The sequence below is a fragment of the Eubalaena glacialis genome, chromosome 3 (assembly GCF_028564815.1).
Source record: "Eubalaena glacialis isolate mEubGla1 chromosome 3, mEubGla1.1.hap2.+ XY, whole genome shotgun sequence".
In the NCBI taxonomy this organism is placed as follows: domain Eukaryota; kingdom Metazoa; phylum Chordata; class Mammalia; order Artiodactyla; family Balaenidae; genus Eubalaena; species Eubalaena glacialis.
The window spans coordinates 6,314,889-6,330,091 of record NC_083718.1 but is presented as its reverse complement, the minus strand read 5'-3'; positions in this window follow the sequence as shown (position 1 = coordinate 6,330,091).

Sequence of the window (15,203 nt, the reverse complement as noted above, 5' to 3'; positions counted from 1 at the left end):
GCAGAAATAATGCAGGAAAGACATCATGAAAGAGTGAATGTGGGAAGTCAACGAGAGGTCCTTGGAAGACCTTGCAAACCAGACAGGGTTCACCTGCAGTGCATGATTTTGAAAGTCTGGAGTTGTCTGGAAGTAGCTTTTATAAACAAGGAAAATATAAAACAGTCCCAAACTTGAAGGTACATAAGATACGCAGTTATGTATAACAGTATATAGGAGGGCATGGGAAGTTAGCTAATCTAGAACTGGGGAAACAGGGAAGCATCTCAACACGGGCGACCCCTCCCCAATTTAGAGATCTGTATGAAGTGGCATCGTTAGGGATAGAACTAATTTTTTTTTAAGGCAAGAAGGTATGGTGGGCATTTTGTAAACAGATTAAAGATATATTTTGCTTATCATACAGTGAACTTTGCAGAGGTCACAATCCAAAGATTATGAAGAGTAGTGTACAGTGAGAGATTGGATCCTGGGAAAAGAATCACAGAGCATTTTGAGAAAGAGAATTAAGGGAAACAAAGTAATAGATGACCTGAAGGGGACAATATAAGAGCAAAGAAGACAAGGAGGTAAATGATGGAAGTAGAATTAGCCTCAAACATTCAGATAAAATTTGAGGCAAAAATGCCAAGGGAGGTGTCAATAGAGGACTCATTTGGAGGTTAGAGGTTTGGCAATGCCAGCAGGAAGTCTGGACTTGTATATGTTCGTTTTTAAGGAGTGCTTGGGGATTAATGCAGACCACCCTCACCTAGAAACCTTTGTTTCATTGATAATTCCTCTTCTATATTTATTAATAAAATAGCTAGATCATCTCAGATAACCGTTGAGCTTTCAGAAAGTTTCATTTTCTGTATATGCACCAACGGAACTGCATGTTCCAACCTTCGATTGAAGTAATAATGCTATGAAATTTCTGAGTTTTCCGCATAATATCTGTATCAGAATCCAGTCAGGAGGGAGAAATGATATTGGTTTATTTTAACAGAGAGAAAATATTCTTTAATGTATTAGCTCGGTGTGAGCTTATTAACTTGGCGACTGAAAAAGGAAAAAGTGAAATTATCTTGGAAGGAGCAAATGCAGGAAGCAGCTATGACATCTACGTCTGGATGAGAAGATGTAGAGGCTGGAGTTACTGAGCCTAGAAACCTGGGGAGAGGGCCGTGGGCTGCTGAGACGCAGACCCCAGGGAAGGGCACGGTGCTCGGCTCGGCTGGCATCTCTGAGTTTGGGGAAGGAAACCTGGGGAGGGGGACTCAGACCTCTGAGCAGATGTACGGAGGGAGCAGCATTGAGATTGGTCCTGCTGTGTTAGAAAAGCCGCAAGCTGGACTTAGATGCTGCCAGGAGAGGGCGCTGTTGATGCTGTGGCTGCAGGTGCCGCTGCTCTGAAGAAGGGATCCCCCAGGAACGTGAGGCCCAGGAGAGAAGGTGGAAGGAAGGAATCCCGAGCCTCCCAGTCTCCCTCTAGCAGCTTCTGTTGGTGGAGTTTATCAGGGAAAGAGCTGGTAAAGCAGAAACGTGGTTTGCAGAGCTCCAGCCCCAGTATCACAAAGCTGAGTGTAGAAGGATGGAGTTAGACCCTGAGCCCATAGCGAAAACTCAGCAACCGTATTCATGATTCACAGTGTATAACCTGAATATCTGACCCAGAAAAACTGCTTACCTCTAATTATATGTGTATGCACGTGTGTATGTGTGTGTGGTGTGTAATATATACATAATATATACCTGAATATATATATTATTAGTATATATCTTTATATCATTTATATGTGTATAGATGATTTTATATATATATATGTATTTGTAAAATGTATCTACTACAAAGCCTCCCCCCAGGGTGTAATTGAAAAGCCCCCATTCTTAATGGGTAAACAACAAGGTCTTATGGTATAGCACAGGGAAATATATTCAATATCCTGTGATAAACCATAATGGAAAAGAATATAAAAAAGGATGTATATATATATGTATAACTGAATCACTTTGCTGTATAGCAGAAATTAACACAACATTGTAAATCAACTACACTTCAATAAAGAAAGAAAAGCCTCCATCCTTTAACTAGTTTTGACATGCACTTTCTCTAAATGTTGTACTGTGAATTTATTTTCATTCTGTTTTTCTTGAACTGTTTCTTTACCTTTAGTATTTTCATTTAATATTTGAGTAAATTTTCTGCTGTCTTACAGCAGCTAGAAACATTACCCATTGCAGCCATAAAATCTTATGGGCCTTAGTAAGTGAAAAATGCATTAGTGTCTGGCTTGCAGCTCTAGCCGAGCATCCTGCTTCGTTATGAGAGAAAGGAATCTGCAGATCTGCCATCTGTCAGCATTTTCCCTGGTACAGACTCTTCTTTCCCCTGCTACTTCACCTGTGAGCTAATACTCATAAACATAGCTTTCCAGGATGGTGGTATTATGCTCAGCGCCTCTGGAATCAGAGTTTGGAAATCCATTTGTTTGACTCTCTTAAATCATGCAAAGTTTTTTTTATCTTCTACTGTGCACTTGTCATCAAGCCTAAATAAGCATCTGTTTTTTGTTTAAATTATATTTTCATTCACTGAAATAGAAATAAAATACAAATATTTATGTGCATACAATAAAGCCATGAGTAGAGCTGCAGAGGAAAATGAATATTCATTTAAGTAATTTGAGCACTATTATTTCACAGAAGCTTAAGCCTTTATAGGTAAAACGCTGTTTGAATTCTCATAAAAGTTTACTCAAGGAAAGGAGAAAACAACAAATGCCTTAATAAAAGTAAATCATTAGAAAGAATAATATATTTTTTTAATTTATATTTTTATGAACTAAAACACTTGTAGAACATAGGTTACGCATTAGATCTTTTCATGAGAAAACTGACCAACTACAAAAGATAAAATTAAAATACACGGATTTCATATTTCATTGTTTCACTAAAATATTTAGTAAATATTTCTCATAACATTTCAGAAACTCAAACATGCATTAGTTCACATCACTTTAGTTTTAAAAAATATTGGGGGTATTATAAGATTGGGGGTTCATGTTCTCATAACCTAAATAGTTTGTATTATTCTTTAACAAGTCCCGTAATAAGGCTGTGAAGCTGTATAGAAAATTTTAAATCATATGAATAAGGATTAGTTCTGTGATAGAAGGATAATGCATTCAAAGTATTTGAAGCACAAATTTAAATGATAATATTGAATGATAATATTCATTCTCAGTAAGAGAATGCACTTACTGTATTATTTAAAGTAAAAGATGATAATTTGGTTTTTCACTTGGAAAAGAAGACCTAGTTGTTGGGGAGAGAGACTAATTTGTCTAAAATGAAGCTCACGGTCTAATAATAACTATTTTTAGAATGTTTATTCCGAGTACGATTTGAGAAATGTGAGACTGTGCTAACACGACAATAAAGACAACCAATTAAAGTTGGAAAATCAAACCTTTTAATTTGGTGAATTTCAGTTATATCACAAATAGTATAAATTGGCCTTACTTTCCCCCCAAATAATTCAGGCATACAGTAATATTATTGATCGACAGATATATCCTTTAATTTTTTTCCCCAGTATTTTAGTGAGAATCTTTAAAGGACTCTAAGCCCTTGTGTATGTGTGGTAGCCACCCCTCAAAAGGGCCCCCGATGATTCTTGTGTCTTGGCACTCAGGCCTCCTGTAATCCCTTCCCCTATTGAATAGATCTGACCTGTGTAAGCAATAGGATATTGCAGAAATGATGGGTTCACTTCTGAGGGTAGATCATAAAAGACCGGGTGTTTCACACTTGCAAGCTCTTAAATCACTGCTCTGTGGAAGCAGGTTGCCAAGTCATAAGGACACTCGAGAAGACTGATGGAGGGGTCCAAGTGGTAGGAACTGAGGTCTTCCTTCAATAGCTGGGAAGAAACTAAGGCCTCCGACCAACTGCCCCGTAAGGAGTCATCTTGGAAGTGGTACCCACAGCCCCAGTCAAGCCTTGAGTTGACGGTAGCAGTATCTTGACTGCCATCTCATCAGACACTCTGAGCCTGGACCACCCACCTAAACTGCTCCTGGAATCCTAATCCCAATCTACAGAAATAACTTAAGATAATAAACATTTACTCTTGTTTTAAATCACTATATTTAAATTTGTTGGGCATCGGTAGGTAACTAATAAAAATGTGTTTAATATTAAACTTGAATTCTTTGTTAGGGTGATTTTTTTTAGACATCAATAGGTAGTTAATAAATTTATGTTCAATGCTAACCTGAAATCTCATGAGAGAAGAAACTCAGAATTCTACTTAAGATTACTCTAAATCAGTCATAAAAGTTTCTTATGTCTTTGAAGATTAGCTTGGAGATTATTGTAAGGCTGTTCAGTAACTAAACATTGACAAATGGGCCTGAACTTGGAAAGCTTTATTTTTAACCACAGGGCCCATGCACGCAGAATATCGAAGGAAAGAGGGGTAATTGCATAGACACAAAATGATGACAGTAGTCGTAGGTAATCATTAAAGATAGCAGATGTAGCAGCAAGATCACTCTGGCTCCAATAAGCCAATGTGAATAAAATCTAAAGATTCAATGACGGTCTTGACACAAATTTGAAAATGAAACTTTCCTTGAGAGGTAATCTGGTAAAATATCATGCACTCTGGATGTGATTAATCATTTGAGGAACTAACCTAAAGGCTGAGTCTACACTAATGACTGAAGACTTTCGGGGAAACATGCAATTTAAATCAAGGTGACTTGAGTATTATCTCAAAGAAAAAACAACTGTAATGTGGTTGTACTACATACAGAAACCTAGGCTGTTTATTTTGTCCCTGTTTGCAGGAAAAATAATAAACTTAATGTAATGCCGATTAAAAAGAACAGTCATACGACTTTTCTAGAGAACTCGAGAAGTTGATGCAAAATTTCATATGGAAAAATAAAGGGCGAAAAATGGCAGAAAAGTATGAAGAATGAGTATGGGGGATGAATTCATCCTACCAAATATCTTTCTAAATTCGGTGGGAATATACAAAACAATAGAGAGTGGATAAAAAAGATATGTTAATATACGACAGAAGGGTATTACAAATAAGTAAGGAAGAGATAGGCTAGTCAAATAGACATATATAAATGTATTATTATCATATTTCAGTTATCCATATGGAAAAAAATGAAATTGTGTCCCTACTTCAAATCATATACAAAAACAAAATGCAGATGGATAAAGGTCAGATGTGAAAACTCAAACCATAAGAGTAAGCATGGAGTCTATCTTTAAGACATCGGGATCAAACAAGACTTCTTAAACTAGTCACAAAACGCATGAACTATAAATGAAAAGATAGACAAATAGGCCACATCAACATGTATTTTAAAATGCTTTGAGTACAAAGACAACACAAAAACATAGGAGATTGGAGAGGATCTTTGCAATGCATATTATTAGCAAAGGATTCATTTCCGTTATGTATAAATCATTACTACATTAACAAAATATAAAAATAATAATAACCCAATAGAAAATAATTGCAAAGGAATAATGACATATCTGAAGTGCCAGTATATATGTGGAAAGATTTTCAGACTTATTAGTAATCAACAATGCATTGAAACATTAAAGTACTACTTTTTCACCAAGATTGACAAAATATAATTAATCTACTAATATTAAATGTTGTCAAGGATGTAAAAAAATAAGAACTCTTGTGCATTGCTGCTAGAAGGGTAAATTGGTTTAACCATTACAGAGGGTAATTTGACAAATTTCATTATATTAGAACATGTATTCACCCTAACACACAAAATGCTATTTATACAGGTCTACCCTAAAAATTTTTATCTTCTGCACAAGGATGTTTGTTGTAACATGGTTCCTAATGACAAAGCTGGAAACAACTAAACTGTCCCTCATTATGGGAAAAGTAAATAAATAAAATCTGCTAATTTATACAAAAGAATAGTATGCTTAATATGAGTGAGTGAAATCTCAGTGTGGTACCATAGATAAATCACGTAACTCAAACCAAGGAAAGAAGCAAGTTGAAAACATACACAGAGTAAGAGATTTATGTAAAAATTCAAAGCACCTATAGTTAGATACTGTATGCACAGGAATGAAATAAACAAAATTTCTATGAGGAGGGAGGAATAAGTGGAAAAATGGGACAGGACCAGTGAAATAATTAAAGCTGCATTTGGTTTATTAAAATTGGCAAAATATTGACATCTTTTTAATTGCGGGGTAGGTATATAAAATTGTATTCAGTGATGAATTTCAAGAAATTACTTAAAGGAGCAGAAGCCTGCTGCTGGAATATTCTAAAGTAAAATAAACATGGATAGTCAAAAGAAAAAAGGAGCCCCAGGCCTTAGTGTTTGCTTTGCCACTAATTTCTGCTGTGATCAGGAAACTTATGCATTCCCTCTGGACCTCAAATTATCACTGACCGCCAGCCAGCTTTGACATCCTGAGAATCCCGGGTCTGTGGCTGTGAAACACTGAGGGATATCCTCACAACAGTGGAGGAAAGTAAAATAAAACACATGTGGTTTGTGACCACCTAGAGGGGTGGGATAGGGAGGGTGGGAGGGAGGGAGACGCAAGAGGGAAGAGATATGGGAACATATGTATATGTATAACTGATTCATTTTGTTATAAAGCAGAAACTAACACACCATTGTAAAACAATTATACTCCAATAAAGATGTTAAAAAATAATAATAATAAAATAAAATAAAACACATGTTATTTAGCAGAAGAATACCATTGTAAACTTTGAATTTAGTCTCCTTCAATTCCGGAGTTTGTTTTTCAAAGTCTTAGTTAAAATGTTACATCTTGGGGTCTTGAGGGAACCCCTTCTTACAGCCCTTTGAACTATCTGCTAAAAACAGTTATGATGAACTGGGCCGGAATGAAAATGATGGAATTTCATCCTGGAGAAACAGGGCAACTTGGAGAATACTTCTGTGTTCTATAAATGCTCTCCCAATCTGTGTCCCAGTTCACAGGTTTAAAAATATATATGTGAATTCCAATTAAAGCAGAATCAGAGGAAGCATTTATTTTGCCAACATGTGACTCCTCTTAGAAAACAGCGTTCTCCTTATTAATGTCAAAGCTGGACCTAGCTGAAGTTCACACTCCCCCAGCCCTCCAGGTTTAGTATGAACCTAGATTTCATAAAGAATTACAAAATTAGACTGATAAAATTGGATGTGTATTACATTTTAACATAGAATCAGATGACAAGCATAAATAGACGCTTAGGAGTCACAGAGATGGCACCAAACACACCTGTTTCCCTCCACAACTTTGTTTCAGTTCACGCACACATCCGTGTTTTGTGTACCTAATACACACCAGGCACTGAGACGGTATATACGGTAAGAAAACAGATATGTCTACTCCAGATGAGTACACATATTAATGGGAAAGGTGGGTAACAAATAAGTAGTTACAGGTATAGCAGGATGCTCAATGAAACTATTCTTATCTCATTTTCAGTCGAAGCACCAACACAAATGAAGCAAGCCACAGTCAAAGTAAGGTGAGACCCTGCCATGAATGACTTCCTTGGAGGATGCAATACAATCTGCTCTGTCCAGAAAAGACGGATGCTGAATGATCACTAGGGTACCAATTGATTAGGACTTTTCCAGTCCTTTATCCCCTCTCCTATCCTGCAGCTCAGTCCCTAGAAGGAGAAAAGAGCTTCTGGGTAATAAGTTAGGAGATAAATGGCAGAAACACTAGATGGGAAAGAGAGAAGAAACTGACTGCGGTCCCTCCTTCTCCAGGGACCCAAACAGGGTCAGAGAAAAGTCTTAGCTCTAAATGAAATTTGATTTTTTAAAATTACCATTACACTAGAGTAGATACAGTAATTGCTAAACTGAGAGTTTTATGACTAGAAGTAACCAAAGAGATTTTACTATTTAAAGATGATTAAGACTATCACAAATTGTAAATCAACTATACTCCAATATAAAATAAAAATTTTTTAAAAGAGATACAAATTGCTATGTATAAAATAGATATGCAACAAGGACATATTCTATAGCATGGGGAATTACAGCCATTATCTTGTAATAACTTTTAATGAAGTATAATCTGTTAAAATACTGAATTACTATGCAGTATACCTAAAACTAATATAATATTTTAAATCAGCTATACTTCAATTAAAAAATTATGATGAAAAATATAAAAAAATACATCTCTTAATAAAAAAAAAATGAAAATGATGAAGAAAGTCCTGGGACTTACCCTGAAATTCATCAAAGTGTCAAAGGGAAAACCCCATGGAGTGATTATGAAAACACAGAGAGGGAAACAAAAAACGTTTTAAAAAAATTAAATGTTGCTCATTCAATGTAACATGATGAGCTATAAGAAGGGAAGTAGAGTGTGCTATGAAATTCTATAAAAAGAAGGATCTAAACTTGTCTGGAGATCAGCAAAACCTTTCCGGGAGACAGGATTTAAGCTCATACCAGAGGGATGAGTAGAAATTAGTTAACTAACATGTATTGTGTGCATCGTCTATATCAGACACTGCATGATTTAAGCATGTAGATACTATTATTATTTCTATTTCACAGACAAGGAATTTGAATGGCAGAAAGTTTGATAAACTTGCCTGAATGATTTAACAAGCGATTGGTGGTACCAGGATTCAAACTGATAACTGTGGGGTTTGAGAGCATTAAATCTTAACCAGATGCAAAACTGACACACAAAGTTTGGTTCAGTCTAGACTCAATAGGCAATTTAAGCAGACAGAATGCTGGTGCTAAGAGATATCAGATACTTCTGGAGAATCAACACCACTACACATAAAGGAGAAATACACACCACTACACATAAAGGAGAAATACACACCACTACACATAAAGGAGAAATACAGCTTCTACTGCAGGAAGGGGATTGGTGTCAGGATGGTCCTGAGGTGGGTAACGTAGGTAGTTATCTACACATCATGTTTCAAAGGGCATTAAAAAGACCCCTGACTCCAGTATATTTCCGTCAGTAGCCTTGTCTTTACACCTGAAATTCTAATAGACACTCTCATGATGTAATGTGTTGCAATGCCTAATCAAACATATATTTATTTTCTCCACCCAGGCAGATGTTACTGCCTTAGGGTGGAAAGATAGATAGATAGATAGATAGATAGATAGATAGATAGATATAGACAGATAGATCAGGTTAATTTCTGAATAATAGAGCCTAAAGGAATAAGTGAAAGACTGTTATGTTCTGAAGAAAGAATAAAGTTTCAGAGTGCAGTATCTCTTCTGGAGACATATACCTAGAATTTCATCAGAACTGGAAATGCTATGAAATAATCTTAAGACAGAATTAGAGAGGGGTAGTAAAAACTATGGCAGTAAAAATGCAGAAAATATATGTGTAAAAGAGAGAAATGAACCAGTTGAGACGTTACCTTGACAGCTTTGACTTTGGCTAGTCCCAAGGCTAAAACTAGGTTAAGCCTAGATGTAAACGTGATACCATTACATGATGGCATTTATTGGTTTTGACGTATGGTGTGATTAGGAACCTTACTAGAGTAAACTGTGGCAATTCAAACTTGTCTGCATCATTTGTCAAAGAAAATGAGTTTTTGTAGATGTAACTAGTGTAAAATACATTATATTGTAACGAAGTGTAAGCAGGTAGGAAATAAAATTTAAAAATTGATGCTGTGACACAACACAGAATTTCCGTGGGATGGAAAGAATTTCCCCAGGATGGTCCTGAGGTAGTGCCATAGCCCGTTACCTACATGCTGTGTTTTAAAGGGCATTAAAAGGATCCCTGACTCTAGTATATTCCACTCACTAGCCTGTCTTTATACTGAAATTCTAATATCATTCTAATATCATCTAACATCATTCTAATATTGACTGCTGGTAAGAACATCAGCCCAATTAATAGGTATTTGCTGAGAAGACTATAATCTGTAAGTAGTATAAGGTAATCCATCAAATGAAACTTCTTCATTCATTGATAGGAGGATTATTTATCACAAGGAGGGGTAAATGGGAAGTTGACAATTTAAAACCTTGCAGATAATTTAAACCTAAAATGGCAATTAAAGGACCCATAATGTAAGGAGAATCATCCTTTTCATCTCATTCTTTTCTGGAAGGCTAGAAAATAGAAATTTCTGCCTTCTTGGAAGAATTAAACAAGTGGATTCTACCCTTCTCTGTCTCACGGGCTCTTCACCAGGAATGAGTTGTCCAATTGTCCGACTGGAGAGATTGTCGAAAGTTTGAAGGACACGTGCGTCACCAAGTCTGAGGTCTTTTTTGTAAGGGAGAGCCCTTCCACTGCTTCAGCTTTGACTCCCTGTGTTCCATCACTAAGGAAGGCTTCATCCCTGGGACTTTGCATCTCCAAGCTACACTTCCTGGCACCATGAGAGCCAATGCAAACCTCATTCCCCCCTTGGTTAGATCCCAAGGTCTGGACTTGGAAAAAGCAGAGAATCCCTAATTCTGAATTCCAAGTCCAGTCCCAATCTATGTCCCCCAATGCAGCTCTACTGGAAATAAATCTTATTTTTTAATCTCCTTCTGGTCCTGGGTCTATTTCTACTAAATCCAAAGTGCTAAGTTTGAGCTAATTTGATACATTTGATTATTATCTTCAGAAACTAAATATATACGAATTTTTTAATACTTCCATTCATTTACATCCCAAAAGTTTGGACTGTCTTGACCTCTATTACTTTGAATGCATAAACTATGTAACACTGTGTGACACATTAACTTTGTAATAAGTTGTTTAAATATTTGTCTGCCTCTGGTAAACTGTAAGCTGAGTGAGGGCAGTAATCCTGTCTGTTCAGTTCACTCTCGCGACCAGGGTCTAATGCTGTGTCTGGTACATAGATGGTTCTCAGAAAACACTGTAATAAGTGAATTCAGCAATTATTTATTGAATTCACATCATCCTAGTTCCCCAGAATCCTATACTAAACACTATAGATATGATTTCAGGCTTCAAAGAACTTTACTTTTTCTGTCCTCTCTCTTAAAATCTCTCTCATGGTGACCCGAATGGTAGCACCTCTCATGAATTAAATGTTCACAGAATAAAAATTGAGAATGTGCTTGTGATGTTGTCAGAACCATCTAGGGGTTGAGGGAGTAAAAGCTCTGAAAATTTAACTTGCAAAATTTTTACTTTTCTTCCTTTTATCACAGCACCAATACGCTCACATACTTCCAAGCTACTCTTGCTTGTTTATTCTCTATTTTTATTCTACTGGGAAATGAGTTGGTAACATCCACACTTCAGCCTGGCCTTTTGGATTTCAAAGCAGAGATTTTTCATAAGACAAACTTTTGGACTGAGATGCTTTCTTCCCATGAATAATTCATTCTGTGCCCACAGTGCTCTTATTTCTAGAAATAATTCATTCCTTAGATGTAGTAATAGATGTTGTTGGGGGAAAAAAAGCTGAGAAAGGGGGTGAAATGACTGATGGGGCGGGCGGTGGGGTTTGATATATGAAGGATGTCTCTGATTGGGTGATATGTGAGCAGGACTCTGGAATAAAGGGAGGGAGAAAGTTATGCCAAACTACGGATGGAAAATATTCCCAGCACAAAAAACAAACAGTGTAACGGTACTGAGGTGAGAATGTGGGCCTCTTTGAGGAATAACCAAGGGCCAGTGTGGGATGTGCCACACTGGCTGTTGAAATAAAATGCAGCCCATCTCTCTCTGCCTTCTCTCTCTCTCTTTCTCTATGACCTTAGTTCCCCCTGGGTTTTGCCGAGACCCTCCTATAACTTCTTCTTTTCCTCTCCTTTTTTTTTGGATGGTTGTAATGCATTTTTAAAAATTGAAGTATAATTGACACACATTCTTCCTTTTCTTAACAAAAGCCTTGATGCTGTTATCAGGCCATAGTAGGATTTATTCCACTTTTCAAGCTGTGACTGTTCATTGTTTTGCAAGAAACTGCAGGGCAGGTTTATATTCAATACAAAAGAAATCCTCCAACTCCAAAGGCAAGTTGATTGTCTCAAACAACTCAGAAATGTTATGTCTAGTTCCCCGCCTTGTTTCCAGTCATATTCAAGAATTTACAAATTTAAATTCAAAACAGAATAAAACACATCCTGAGTCTTTATATTAAAACAAAGTAGAAAGCTTAAATCCTCTCCATCAACAGTCCAGCCAATCAGCAAATACTAAATATTTACGTTCCTAAATATCTCCCTTATTTAGCCTCTTGGCAAATGATCCAGACACTATGGTAGCTTCTGGGAGAATTAAGACAAGGGGTCCAGACATCGTCAAGAGATGCCTATGCTATTACAACTATATTTTTTTTCCCCAGCCTCATACCATTCTCTATTTTTTTCCCTGAAAACACTGATTTGATCACATTGTGATCTTGCATAAAACCTTCTTTCACCTTGCCTGGTTTGGAAGATAAAGTCCCAACTCCTCAGTACAGGCTGAAAGGTCTTTAGCTCTGGCCTTGACCTGGCCTCCAGGCTTGTTATCAAGCTCATCCTCCCCAACCTTGCTTATCTTCTAGCACGATGGTTCTCAACTCTGGCTACCCACTGGACTCAAAATGGGGAGCAAAAATGCCAATGTCCAGATACCACCCCAGAAAAATTAAACCAGGTTCACTGCAAATGCAGGCTGGGCGGCAATGTCTATTAAAAGTTCTCTGTATGGATCTAAGGTGCATGTGCTGAAAATGGTTGAAAAGTACTCCCACGGCATGTTGCTGTTTCTGTTAGCAATTTAGCCTAATTTCCAGATGTATTAATTCAAAATCAAATAAAGGGGTGATGTAAAATAACCACACTGATCTTATTTCTCAAACATCCATAGGTTTCTATGTTCACAAATGCTTTCAGTCAGCTTAGAACAATTTTATGCACCTTCTCAATCTGGCAGCCTCCTATTTATATTTCAAAAGGTAGCTTAAGCACAGACATGGAGAACAGACTTGTGCTTGCCAAGAGGGAGGGGTTTGGGAGAGGTTTGGATTGGGAGTTTAGGATTAACAGATGCAAACTATTATATAGAAAATGGGTAAACAACAATGTCCTACTGTATAGCACAGAAAACTATATTCAATATCCTGTAATAAACCATAATGGAAAAGAATCTGAAAAAGTATATATATATAACTGAATCATTGTGCTGTACACCAGAAACTAACACAACATTGTAAATCAACTATACTTCAGTTTTTTTTTAAATGTAGCTTGAGTACCACTCCTTGGAAATGCCCACAGTTCCACAGGACAGTTAGTAACTTCTGGTTCTAAACACCACAGAACTTTGAATTTATCTCTCTTAGGATGTTGTAGAAAGACTACTGGCTCACCAGCTTACCTCCTGCATAACGAAATATCACAGCCTTAAGGACAAGGAACCAGACATGTTTTATGTGTTTATCTGCCCTATTCCTCTTGAAAACTGTAACCAACAAGGTAGAAGGAAAATCAGGGGGATGTGGAGTCCCAAAGCCAATGGAAGACAGATTTTTGAAAAGGAAGAAATAATCAACTTGTTAAATGCTGCTGATAGGTTAGAGATGACAAGGACCAATACTTGATAATTATATTTAGAATATGGAGATTACTGGTGAGTGAGAGAGGTGATAGAATGTAGATGGACCTCAGAGGTGTCTGCCTGGATTTTAATCCCACCTCCACTTCTCACCAGCTACCTCGCAGGCTGCTCTGAGGATGAGATAAACAACTAAACAGTCTTATAAAGCACTTGGAATGTAGTAAGTAGTATATTGGCGTGAGCTGTTATTAGCAATATTTTTACATAAGCAGTTTCACTAGAGCAGAGAGGATAAAACAGTACTTGGAATACGTTTAAGAGAGATTTGGAGGAGAGAAAGTAGTATGTATATTCTTTTGAGGAATATTGCCATTAAAGACAGAGGAGAAATGAGTTAATAGTTGGAGGGCAATATTAAATCAAGAGAGAGCTTTTATTTTTAAGAGAAGAGAAATAACTCTATGCTTGTTTGCTAATGGGAATGGTTCAGTGCTGGAGAAAATTTAGCAGAATTACTGAAATGATATCCTTTAGGAGATGAAATAAAAACACCTGGGTATCGGTGCATACATGGGAAGATTAGACTTGGAAGTGCCAACAGTTTATCTTCGGTAAAAGAAGGCAAAGAAGAGATCATGATTCCTGAAAGTTTGGGGCACAAGAATGGTAAGTGGCTAGATGTGGGGGAAGACGGTAGAAGTTCTTTTCCAGTTGTTTTGATTTTCATGGTGAGGTAGAAGGTAGAATTATTAGCTGATGAGGGAGGAGTTGGTGGGGATTTGTGGAGAGAGCTGGAGATGCAAAATTCTGGCCCAGAAGAGTGGAAGAGTAATTGGAGGACGGGACTATCTTAGAACTGCCAGGTGGCATTACGATTATCCATCACACTTTTCATAGCAGGCTTGACTCTAAGCTACCGGAGGGCAAAATCTGTGCTTACTACATGGCACAGTACCTGGTAGGAAGTAAGCATTCAAAAAATGTTTTAGTAGGCTATGAAAATATCTATAACACAATCAATAATCAAGCCCCTTGTGGCAGACAGAGTAGTGGCCTCCAAAGATGTACAAATTCTAATCCCCAGAATTAGTGATTATGTTACCCTACATGGCAAAAGGGACACTGCACATTTGATTAAATTTGAGATAGTGAGGTTATCCTGAATTATCTGGAAGGTTCCATACACAGATCTTCCTGGATTCATGATGGCATAATGTCCTGATACACCCATTGTAAGTTGCAAATATTGTAGGTCAAAAATGCAGGTAAAACACCTAATCTATTGAACGTCTCAGCTTAGCCTTGTCTACCTAAACGTGCCATGAACACTTCCATTAACCTACAGTTGGGCAAAATCATCTAACACAAAGCCTATTTTATAATAAAGTGTTGACTATCTCATTGAATTCATTAACTACTGTACCAAAAATGAGTAGAATTGGGAGGTTAGGATTGATTAGGATTACACTAACATATGTAAAATAGACAGCTAGTGGGAACCTGCTGTATAGCACAGGGAGCTCAGCTCGGCACTCTGTGATGACCTAGATGGGTGGGATGGGGTGGGGGGGGTCCAAGAGGGAGGGGATATATGTATACATATAGCTGATTCACTTCATTGTACAGCAGAAACTAACACAACA